The 12,875-nt window shown below is 43.5% G+C and overlaps 1 protein-coding gene across 1 annotated transcript in view; it reads right to left on the bottom strand.

The window, feature by feature from the left end:
* The window catches only part of bmpr1bb (bone morphogenetic protein receptor type 1Bb), a 111,670-nt gene that overhangs the window by 37,231 nt on the left and 61,564 nt on the right, over nucleotides 1–12,875 (bottom strand). Inside the window, exon 3 of the mRNA XM_014130059.3 lies at nucleotides 12,227–12,299. The gene's annotated coding sequence lies outside the window, so the exon portion shown is untranslated. The remainder of the gene's footprint in view (nucleotides 1–12,226; nucleotides 12,300–12,875) is intronic.

Here is a 12,875-nt window from a genome sequence, read left to right on the forward strand (position 1 = left end):
TCATGATGTTGGTTGGTGCTCATAAACATCTCACCTGCACACACAATGATCCTGGCCAGGCAAAGTTCCCTCTTCCCTCACTACACAAAGCTTACGTTACTGCATGTTTCCAATACAAGACACTGAGAAAACAAACAGGGCTATTATTTCACAACTGAAGAAGTATTCATTAAAGGTGTTCAAAGCTAGATGATGTAGGACGTCATTTCAGACACTTTTCAACAATCCAGGAAGGTAAACCCCGGTATTAGATAATGTAGTAACTGCTATTGGAGTTGTGTGTCATTGGTCCTTCACTGGTATGGAATGGGTTACACAGCCCCACCAAAAGAAAGCCATGAGACTTGGAGGAAGAAATTGCAGTTTTTCTTTGTATTCATCCGTGTAATTGCTCTGTGGCTAAAACAATGACTTAAATAATTACAGTTTGGTCAGCATTTATAAAAAATGAATCATACACTATGTTGGGTGAGGAGACAGATTTCCTCTACAGCCCAGGGGAAGAGGCTGGGCAAGACACTACAGTGAGTCATGCTCTCATAGGGTTTCTGTAGACAGTAGTGTAAGATGGCGATCCTCCCTGCAGCTGTAAAACACCTTGGCCCTAGTCTACTGTGAATTATGACATGACTACGTCTCAGGCTACTTTTACTACACAGACACTTAGTGTATTACTTAAATATTCCTGATTGGTTAACACTAGAACCACCATAGGCCAACGGCCACTGACGTTTGATTTGATAAATAAAATAAATCAATCCCCAAAAAAGCTTTGTCCTGCTGCTTCCCTGACTTTTCCTGTTTGTACTTTACATTGCTAATTTGTCCGAATTTTGAAACCACAGAGAAGTATTTAGAGCATTTTTACCAGTTTTTTTCACACCTACTCCTAACTTAACCTGCAAGACAATGTGCTGTAGGATGTTGGTACCCAGCCAGGCGTTAATGCATCTCTCTCTCCTCACTGAATGAATGACAAATGGATGGATGGGTGATAATTGTGCACCTTACTTCACAATTGAATTTAAATTAGCCTAACTGCATGATAAGGAGGGTGAAGAGGTTGATTTCATTTAGAAAGACAATAGTGTAATGGTGAGTTTGTGTTATGCCTATTTATCAGCGTTGGAGCTTATGTTATTTTGACCGCGCGCCTTGTGAGTTGATACCGTTCTCTTTCACATTTTACTTTGTAAAAAGAAGCTGTTACGGGACTGTTTTATTTACTGTAACTCTATTACTAATCAAATGTATTGGAAGGGAAATGAAAACATGCTGTGTTGCAGTAGGCCTTTAGAATAATGCAAAGGGAAACAAAAAATGTAAGTCAGCCTGCGCAACTGGCCCACCAAAACAGTATCACACATAATAAGAACAGTTGTCAAATTGTACAAGAAGAGATGGGCGCATCTTGTAATTGACAAATGCAGGGAAAGGAGCATCACTATATCAAATCCTCTTTCAGAGTCACATTCAGGTAAAACCTTTTGATTTCCGAAAGATCATATTCTGCCGTTTCTATGACACTTACCTTGTCAAATAAATCTCAAAATTCAAAAGATATAAAGCTCTATCAAATTTTCACTTTTTACAGGAATATCTGCGCTGTCCATGAATTCAGCACATGACCACTTGCGGGGAAGCACTGTTCTGCCTACTAAGAAAAAGACTAGTAACATAATAAACTTAAAATATGCTATTCTGTTTTCTTTTAAATACATTTTCTTATTTCCATAATGAAATTATAATGGACTTCTTTGTGATGGACTTGAACTAGTGGCTTTTTGTTTTTTTCTTATAGCCTAGATCAGGTATTCCCAAACTGAGGTACGCATACCCCCAGGGGTACGTGCAATGCCGTCGGAGGTACACCACAAAATAATGTGATTCACATTTTTTTTTATATATATATATATATATATATATATAATATATAATATATATAATATATATATAATATATGTAGTTGAAGTCAGAAGTTTACATACACCTTAGCCAAATACAATTTATCTCAGCTTTTCACAATTCCTGACATTTCATCCTAGTAAAAATTCCCTGTCTTAGGTCAGTTAGGATCACCACTTTATTTTAAGAATGTGAAATGTCACAATAATAGTGGAGAGAATGATTTATTTCAGCTTTTTTTTCTTTCATCACATTCCCAGTGGGTCAGAAGTTTACATACACTCAATTAGTATTTGGTAGCATTGCCTTTAAATTGTTTAACTTGGTTCAAATGTTTTGGGTAGCCTTCCACAAGCTTCCACAATAAGTTGGGTGAATTTTGGCCCATTCCTCCTGACAGAGCTGGTGTAACTGAGTCAGGTGTGTAGGCCTCCTTGCTCGCACACACTTTTCAGTTCTGCCCACACATTTTCTATAGGATTGAGGTCAGGGCTTTGTGATGGCCACTCCAATACCTTGACTTTATTGTCCTTAAGCCATTTTGCCACAACTTTGGAAGTATGCTTGGGGTCATTGGTCATTTGGAAGACCTATTTGCAACCAAGCTTTAACTTCCTGACTGATTGAGATGTTGCTTCAGGGTAACCTAGTGGTTAGAGCGTTGGACTAGTAACCAAAAGGTTGCAAGTTCAAATCCCCGAGCTGACAAGGTACAAATCTGTCGTTCTGCCCCTGAACAGGCAGTTAACCCACTGTTCCTAGGCCGTCATTGAAAATAAGAATTTGTTCTTAACTGACTTGCCTAGATAAATACAGGTAAAATGTAAAAAACATCTTCATGATGCAATCTATTTTGTCAAGTGCACCAGTCCCACCTGCAGCAAAGCACCCCCAAAACATGATGCTGCCACCCCCGTGCTTCAAGGTTGGGATGGTGTTCTTCGGCTTGCAAGCCTCCCCCTTTTTCCTCCAAACATAACGATGGTCATTATGGCCAAACAGTTCTATTTTCGTTTCATCAGACCAGAGGACATTTCTCCAAAAAGTACGATCTTTGTCCCCATGTGCAGTTGCAAACCATAGTCTGGCTTTTTTATGGCGGTTTGGAGCAGTGGCTTCTTCCTTGCTGAGCGGCCTATCAGGTTATGTCGATATAGGACACGTTTTACTGTGGATATAGATACTATTGTACCTGTTTCCTCCAGCATCTTCACAAGGTCCTTTGCTGTCGTTCTGGGATTGATTTTCACTTTTCACGACAAAGTACGTTCATCTCTAGGAGACAGAACGCGTCTCCTTCCTGAGCGGTATGATGGCTGCGTGGTCCCATGGTGTTTATACTTGCGTACTATTGTTTGTACAGATGAACGTAGTACCTTGAGGCATTTGGAAATTGCTCCCAAGGATGACCGAGACTTGTGGAGGTCTGGTTCATCCTTTTTTCTGAGGTCTTGGCTGATTTCTTTTGATTTTCCCATGATGTCAAGCAAAGAGGCACTGAGTTTGAAGGTAGGCCTTCAAGGCACAGTCAACTTAGTGTATGTAAACTTCTGACCCACTGGAATTGTGATACAGTGAATTATAAGTGAAATAATCTGTCTGTAAACAATTGTTGGAGTCCACCTGTGGTAAATTCAATTGATTGGACATGATTTGGAAAGGCATACACCTGTCTATATAAGGTCCCACTGTGGACAGTGCATGTCAGAGCAAAAACCAAGCCAAGAGGTCAAAGGCATTGTCCGTAGAGCTCTGAGACAGGATTGTGTCGAGACACAGATCTAGGGAAGGGTACCAAAACATTTCTGCAGCATTGAAGGTTCCCAAGAAGACATTCTTAAATGGAAGAAGTTTGGAACCATCTGGCCAAACTGAGCAAATTGGCAGAGAAGTGCCTTGGTCAGGGAGGCGACCAAGAACCCAATGGTCACGCTGACAGAGCTCTGGAGTTCCTCTGTGGAGATGGGAGAACCTTCCAGAAGGACAACCATCTCTGCAGCACTCCACCAATCAGGCCTTTATGGTAGAGTGGCCAGATGGAAGCCACTCCTCAGTAAAAGGCACATGACAGCCCGCACATGAGAAACAATATTCTCTGGTCTGATGAAACCAAGATGGAACTCTTTGGCCTGAATGCCAAATGTCAAGTCTGGAGGAAACCTAGTACCATCCCTACGGTGAAGCATGGTGGTGGCAGCATCATGCTGTGGGGATGTTTTTCAGCGGCAGGGACTGGGAGACTAGTCAGGATCGAGGCAAATATGAATGGAGCAAAGTACAGAGAGATCCTTGATGAAAACCTGCTCCAGAGCGCTCAGGACCTCAGACTGGGGTGAAGGTTTACCTTCTAACAGGACAACAACCCTAAGCACACAGCCAAGACGACGCAGGAGTGGCTTCGGGACAAGTCTCTGAATGTCCTTGAGTGGCCCAGCCAGAGCCCGGACTTGAACCCAATCGAACATCTCTGGAGAGAACTGAAAATAGCTGTGCATCAACACTCCCCATCCAACCGGTCAGAGCCTGAGAGGATCTGCAGAGAAGAATGGGAGAAACTCCCCAAATACAGGTGTGACAAGCTTGTAGCGTCATACCCAAGAAGACTCGATGCTGTAATGAGTAAAGGGTCTGAATACTTATGTAAATGTATTCTTTATATATTTTTTAAATATACATTTGCAAACATTTCTACAAACCTATTTTTGCTTTGTCATTATGGGGTATCGTGCGTAGATTGATGAGGGGAAAAATCTATTAAACAATTTAAGAATAAGGCTGTAATGTAACAAATGTGGAAAAAGTCAAGGGGTCTGGATACTTTCCGAAGGCACTGTATACTTTTACATGGATATATTCCAAAAATATTTATTTATGCAATGTTTGCTGCACCTTGCAGGTTGATATGCATCTGATGCATATGCTAAGGGGAACGCCCGCCAACGGTTTCTAGCGGGTACTTATAGGATGTAAGGCAGACACATCCATAGAAAATATAGATGGCCTGTGTAAGGCTTTCTTTCTTTAAAAAAAACAGTGTTAGGGTGCATTTTTCACGGTACATTGTATATTCTAAATAAAGTGTCTAAAGTGTTTTACAGTAAGTCCCTGAAATACGTGTATGTAAGAATAACTTATTTTTCTATCATTTGCTTTCCCTTTGTTTATTGGCCCATTTGTTCAAGATGAATGTGTTTGTTGTTCCCAGACGGAGGGAAGGAAGAGCGAGAGAATAGCGAAAGGTGGAAATGGGAAGTTATTTCACATCAGGCTGATAGTAGTGAGATTCCAGTCACTGCAAATACTGACATTCCTCAGAACGAGCTGTCAACCAGCCTCGTCTCAATCATGAACTGTTGCTTTCTGTCAGGCCCTGGAGCATAGTCCAGTGTCTGTTGTGACTGAACTGAACAGTATGTCACACACAGAAAGTGACTTCTTTACAATTTGACACAGCAAGAACTCTAAATCAAAAAAAAAGATTGCGATGTCAAATTATCTCAGCGCTCTCGAACGACCTCTAAAATGTCAAATTATTTCTATATAGTGGATACTCCTCTACCAAGCAACTGAAAAAAACAATACAAACAATAGGTGCAAAAAGCAGTAAGCCATTCAGAGAAACAAACATGGCCCCAATCTCAATCTCTGCTTGCTACAACGCTGACCGCCAGTGAAAGGCTGTTATTCTAGTGCAGTACGGGGCCTATTCACTGGACCTACTTAACAGTGCACCTGAAACACACCTGCTCCTCACGTTTCAACCATGGGCACTGTGGTTATAAAACAACCACACAACCTTAGAGTTGGATTGAATCGAACTGTAAAAAGTTTCACCGTTTGGCCTCTCACTGCAGAGAAGGTGCCCCATAGAAAGAAAGGGTTCTTGTGATTTTCCATGGCCAACGCAGGCCACCCCAGGCACTGGCCAAGAACAGCACAAATCTCTCTCTCTCCCTCCATTTGTCTCTCTTTCCCTCTATTCGTCAGTGTGTTCTGCTCACAGAGGCTGGTCTTGCCTGCCTGTATCCTGGGTCTTTCCAATGAGAGGTCCACCTTGTTTGTGTCAGCAGCAGGCTTGCCAGTGTCATACCTCAGTTTCCTCTCTCTAGCCACGCTCATATTCAATCAATGAACACCTGATCATTTTCCCCTGGCGGCTTCTCACATCAAGCCAGTAAGAGTGAGTGACATCTCTAAAAGTCATGGGTAATGAAAACTGAGAAACATATGGTATGGTCAAATAAATCTGGACCATTCTGAGGGGGACCAGTACACATTTACAGAAGCCTTATAAGAGAGTGATAGCGCTGAATAGCAGTTCTATTATATCTGCTTTACACATGCAGAACGTTCACAAAAAAGTTGATTAAAAGTTACATTTGCTCATGACTAAGAAAGCAAGAAATATTTAATAGCCACAGTGTTCACCATTGATCAAGATATTGAATGTGAACCGTTGCTCATATGAAGCAGTGCTAATGGATTCTGAGCTTAGCCGTGCACTGTGCAGGTTGGAGGTGCCACACCACAGCCTAGCTGTCAGTTCACACTAACCCTTTCATTAAACACTGAAACAGATTGAAACTCAGTGGGACAGAAGAGCTGTTGTTCCACATGCTTGTAAAACAATATTGCAGAAAAAAAGAATCATTGCAGCACTTAAGCAATCAACACTCCCTGTACACCCAATCCCAGCTCTAAAACCTGCCACAGAAAACTTGGCTGGAGCGCATGAATACTGTACAGGATAGGCTGGAGCACCAGGAATAATGTACAAGACAGGCTGGAGCACCAGGAATAATGTACAGGACAGGCTGGAGCACCAAGAATACTGTACAAGACAGACTGGAGCACCAGGAATAATGTACAAGACAGACTGGAGCACCAGGAATACTGTACAGGAGAGGCATGAGCACCAGGAATACGGTACAAGACAGGAGGATCACTTTTTAAACCAAAGAGAGAGAGAGAGTCCGTTTAGCATAAGAAAATGGCCCAGACGAGCTCAACATAAATAAATATTTGGACTGTGGCTGAGACAAGTTGTTTTAAATTAAAACGGAAAAGTTAGACCTCAGATTTTCTTAACATGAGGGACGGAGCTAGGGGAAAAACCCTGGCTGCCTTGCCAAGTCAACCAGGAGTGTTGAATGAAAGGCTCGTTCCTAGTGTCTAGGCTGCAGTGCATTGGGTGGACTGACTGGACACCGGAAACCAAAAGGTCTAATTAAGGGGGTCCTCTGATGGTCAGACAAACCTGAGCTGACAGCAGGGGTCACTATGCTGGCCCACAAACCCCCTGTGACCCCCACACCTGCCTGGCTGCATTAGCCCGGATGTGTCCGAGTGATGTGGACACCCCGAGTCTGAGGCACGGGTACTGACAAAACAACACTGGACCTACAGTACTGACACAACAGCACAGTACCGACCACACACTGGACCTACAGTACTGACACAACCCTACCTACAACACACTGGACCGACAGTACTGACACAACCCTACCTACAACACACTGGACCTACAGTACTGACACAACCCTACCTACAACACACTGGACCGACAGTACTGACACAACCCTACCTACAACACACTGGACCTACAGTACTGACACAACCCTACCTACAACACACTGGACCGACAGTACTGACACAACCCTACCTACAACACACTGGACCTACAGTACTGACACAACCCTACCTACAACACACTGGACCTACAGTACTGACACAACCCTACCTACAACACACTGGACCTACAGTACAGGGCCGGTTTCCCGATAGTGATGGATCTTAGGCTTACCAGTGTTTTAACTATGCATCTGTCCTACAACGGCCGAAGATGTAACACTGAGAGAACGTTCGCTAAGTGCGTCGTTGGAGCATGTGTCGATACTGATCGAAAGAAAGGCAGCGCTGCTCTCAGATCAGCTTTCCTTACTCAAATCTTACCTTAACGTCAGAATTACTCCACCATACTGATGACGGATCAGCTCCTAGAGAGATATTATGACGTAAAGGCTGCATTTATTGAGGGGGCTTATTCTAATGCTTACCCTATAAAGAATGCACACAATCACAGATTCATTACAGAACACAACCCTACCATACACTAGACCGGCTGTGGTCAAAATACCATTCATGGTACACATTCAACTTAAATCCAAATGCATGAATAGAATACTGTACTGAATGTCTCTTCCAGACACCTGGATCTCCTAAATCAACCCTGTTCATTCACAGAGGAATGTTTTGTCTGGGCTGTTTGGGGTTTGTAGCGGTGCTGCGTTCTACAAAGAGCCTCAACACTCGTTACAATAACGGGAGCTCAGTGTGGGTTGTTGGGGGACTGGGGGCTCTCGTCTGAGCGAGCGGGGTCGGCCTGGTATACAGCAGTGTCAAAAGTTCATGCCCTCCCTGGGGCATTCACACAGTAAAACAAAGAGATCACACAGACTGTGCTAGCGAGCGCCACGCTAACGAGGCTGATCGTTACTCTGGCGCCACCTGTCTCCCTCATCCAATTAGGCTGAACAAGACCAAGGTGCTAATCAACTGGCTGACCAGCCTAGAGGGGAGAGGAGAGAGGGAGAGGAGAGAGGGAGAGGAGAGGGGGAACAGGAAAAACAATAGGATCAAAGAGAAGAGGAAAAAAACGAGCAGGGAAAGGTAGGGGGAGGGAAAGAGATGGAGAGAGAGGGAGAGAGAGAGAGTGAGGAAGAGAGGGAGTGAGAGCGAGTGAGAGAGATGGGGGGGAGACAGAGGGCAAGAGCCAGGGCAGAATAAGAGACACCTCTTTCTCTGTTTACAGCTCGAGCAAACTGAGACAACATCCAAAGTTCAAATGTTTTATTATAAAACATGAAAGTACAGCAGAGTCCTGATTGGTGCTCTGTGGATGAACATATAATTGGTCCAGTAAAAGTAGGAGAGGAGAGGTCAAAATGGAGGGACAAAGCAGACTGGCTGCACAGTTGGAATGGGAGCGAGGCGCCCAGGACTGGGTGTGCTCTGAGGTTCACAGAAGCTGTAATTATGGGAAAAAGGCATGCGTGTTTACAATATCACACTCTTCCTAACAAGCGCTAATTGCGTGTGTGCAGTGAGCGCATGTAGGAATGTCTGAGCACAGCCAGAGTGCAGGGAGAGTTCAGTGAGGAGTTTGGTCAACGGACGACGTGGTTTGTGTCAAACCTGTCAAAAACAATATACACAGCGAAATATAAGACTGAGGTAATTGGGGCTTGTTAGAACACCCAGATAAATTAAACAACATTTGGTTAGATTAGAAAACACTCCAAGTGGTAAATTAACAATGAGTCTGAAGAATACTATTGATGCCCAAAATAACTCCTAATGAGGGAGAAAGAGGCTCAGAAAGACAGGCGTGAAGGGGTTTCTGTTGGTGCATTAATTCATGTCCAGACACAAACGTGTGTAGTGATCACATACGTGTGTGTGTGTGTGTGTGTGTGTGTGTGTGTGTGTGTGTGTGTGTGTGTGTGTGTGGTGTGTGTGTGTGTGTGTGTGTGTGTGTGTGTGTGTGTGTGTGTGAGACACATACTCTCTGCCCCTTTATCACAATGAGGGCAAACAGCCGTGCCCCCTGTGTCCCAGTACGTGTAAGACCATCCGTCACGCTTGGCTTCCCAAACATAGTCTAGTCTCTGTTGGTTATAGTTAGCACCAGTATCTCTGTGCAACAGAGCCCTACCCTACTGCACAGCCTGGGTCCTGCCCTTCTCTCTCTCCACCAATCATAGTCCAGTCGCTGTTACAGTGGGACTCTGTGTGCCATAGAGAGAGCCCTGTTCCACAGCCACTCTCCGGTCCACACTCCCCAGTCTCCACCCCCAAGCTCCAGTCACTCACCCCCAGCTTTACCAAACATGTAGTCCCAGTCTACCCAGAGCCTCTGTGCTATAAAGCCTGTCCCTCCACCAAACACAGAGCAGTCTATGCACTCTAAGTATCGCTGACTGGAATGGCTAACGTTGGTGTGTATTCATGGGTGCCAAGGGAAGCCAAGCATTCCCCCCCAAAAATTAAAAAAACATAATTGATTGATCTTTCATCTCTCCGTGTTTCATAATTTTTCTTCAATTCGCAAGAGGCTCCAGAGAACGCATCCGAGCAAGCGAAACAGCTTGCTCAGACGCTGTAGATGTGTAACCCATCTGTAATGCTGTCTGGTCAAAAAGAGTATGATATTGTTGCCGCTCGTAGCATTGAATGCAAGGGAAGCCAGTATGCATTTGGCCTCCCTTGATAAAAAATATATAAAATAATAGCCAATCAGAGTTGAGCTCAACTGTGAATGGTCCGGGCGCACCAAAAACAAGTGTCAAGGGAAGCCAGTTTGGATTTGGCTTTACACCAATCACATCAAAAGCCTCCAAATTACTGAATTGTTGCATCTGGTTGTGTTGTTGTCCTATGGTGGCTAGCTAGCTAGCAAAAATGGTCCCTTTCCTAAATACACTATGGATGGAGATAGGGATTTGGACTTGCGGTTTTACTTAATTCTCAGTACTGGCCAATGATTACAACAGCGATTCTGATCCAACCATTAATTCATACATTGTTGTGCCCCTAGCCTGAGAGGATGGAAGTTCAATATGTAGCTAGATGTAGAATGCTAATGTTAACTAGCTAACATTTTCCATGAATGGAAGTTAGGCTAGCGAGCAAGCATTTTAGCCAGGTAGCCTAAGACAACAGAAACTAAAAGCATGTACTGTAGCCTTCTGTATGACAGAGTCATAGATCGTTTCGGCAATATGAAAGAGAGAAGAATGGCATTGACGGTTCTCTACAAGTAGGGTGAGTCAACATGCTTATTCTACTTGCACGCGCGCACACACAAATCAGAACCATGGACAGCCACATCATATTTAGCTAACGTTGATTGGACACAGTTGTTTTTGGTATCTTTCAGTCATCACTGTATTAGACTAAGCGTGGGTGATTTGATGATGTTGAAATGTTGTCAGGGGTACTCCAGTACTATTTGAGAAGGTCCAGGTGACACACATTTCCTAGGTGGCAAAGGTCCGGATGGATATCGTCCTTTATCAACACTGTGGTACAGCGTAGTAACAAACATAGTCTTCTACAACTTAGGAAACATGTTGTTGTATAAAATGTACATTAAAATACATTCAACAAGATAATTAGACATTTGAATGAATTACTTCTTTCTTTTGAATGTAAACATGTGCATCATCATTGCTGAAGAACAAAAGTGGTTGCATAGTTGTCTAGGCAAAAAGTACACTGTGAACCATTGTACATGGGCCTTGAATTATTAAATAATATTTAAATTAAATAAAGTGGGTTTTTTTTGGAGAACAAAGGCGAGTTGTTAAAAAAAGTAGCATCTGTATGCACAAAAAGCCACTATGGGCCATGCAATATTCATGTATGTCACTCTGGGCCTTGCCCTTGCATCAATGAGAGAAATTACACTTTGTCTCCTGAGAATACTTTGAACTTTGCCACAAATGGTGTGAGAGCAACTCTGAGACACTGGTGCAGGTGTTCATTGGTGAGCCTGGTGTGATATTCGTTTCTACTAAATGCAATATTTGCTTTGTGTACTTCACCGGACAGATGTTGCTCTCCGGTTTTGTGACGAAACAAAAGGTGTGGTTGAATTTATTCTGCCACTGTGTCTTCTTACTATAACGGTGGCAAGGTATATGAACTAACAGGTTATAGAGCAAACAACGAAATTATCACAAGTAACACTTAGGTTGTAATACGGCTTTTTTTTCTGGCTAGACTTCCCCAGTTATTTTACCCACACACCACTACTGCTGCTGTGTTTAATGGCACGTTAACCAGCCATATACTCTCCCCCCAAAGAATGACCCCTTCTTAAAAAGACAATCCAAGCCCTTGTGATTAATGATGTTTTTATTCATGTAGTTTTATGGCTCTATAATTTGTATGGTATTTATAGTCACATAGCCCACACCCTCCAGCCAGCCAAGGTGTAGTGAGACTATGTACCTGCTGTATGTTGAGTTTGATTGAGAGGGAGAGGGAAAGCCCAGGGAAAGAGTCTCCTGCGCATATTTTCCATGTTCAGCTTGCCGAACCACTCCCTCTCAACACTGAGCTGCTGAAAGCTCTTTTGTCTGTGAGTGGCACAAGGGCCGCAGTGACACTTAGCACATACACCTTACCTCCTTGACCACTTGGTTATTTGTTTCATCTCTTCTCTACACTTCACCCCCTCATACCCTTGTTTTGTTACCTTGACCACTTGCCCAGTCTCCCCAATAGAGGTAACGCAGAGAGTAAAGAGTTCACCCACCTAGTTCTGTGTGTCTCTCAGTCATTCCCGGCTATTCCACACAACCCAGACGTAGAACTTGTATTTCGGTCACCTGCCCAAGACAAGAGATAGAGACAACAAATGACAACTCTGACAAAGGCTTCAGACCTGACAATGCTATCCATCAGGAAAACAATCAATAGGGAGAAAGATAAATGAAAGGGGAGACATACAGAAGACAGTCACCGTAGAAGGGCATTGAAAGTTTGAAAGGAGAAAGCGAGGGAGAGAAAGAGACGAAAAGGAGAAGTATTTTTAGCCCGCGTTGCACATGACCGACGGTCACTTGCTATAATAATTGATGTGTCATAAGGTGTTATCCTGTTCTCCACGGTCACACACAGTACTGGAGGCACACAGCTGTTGTTGCTTTGGCTGCGGACAGACACTTTAACAGAACAACACCAGTTAGAAACACAACATGAGTAGGAGGAGAGTGGTTCTCTCTCTCTTTTTCTCTTTCCGTCTCTCTCTCATCTTCTTTCAGTCTGACATTCCCTCCTTATCTCTCCAAACAGTAGTCAAGTCACAGTCGTTTCATGTCACTTAATCTCGGGTGTTCACTTGTCACACTTTCCTCCTCACGGGACAATGACTGGAAGGTCACACACAGCTCACCTGCGTGACC

The sequence above is a fragment of the Salmo salar genome, chromosome 01, assembly GCF_965601325.2.
Source record: "Salmo salar chromosome 01, fSalSal1, whole genome shotgun sequence".
Classification (NCBI taxonomy): domain Eukaryota; kingdom Metazoa; phylum Chordata; class Actinopteri; order Salmoniformes; family Salmonidae; genus Salmo; species Salmo salar.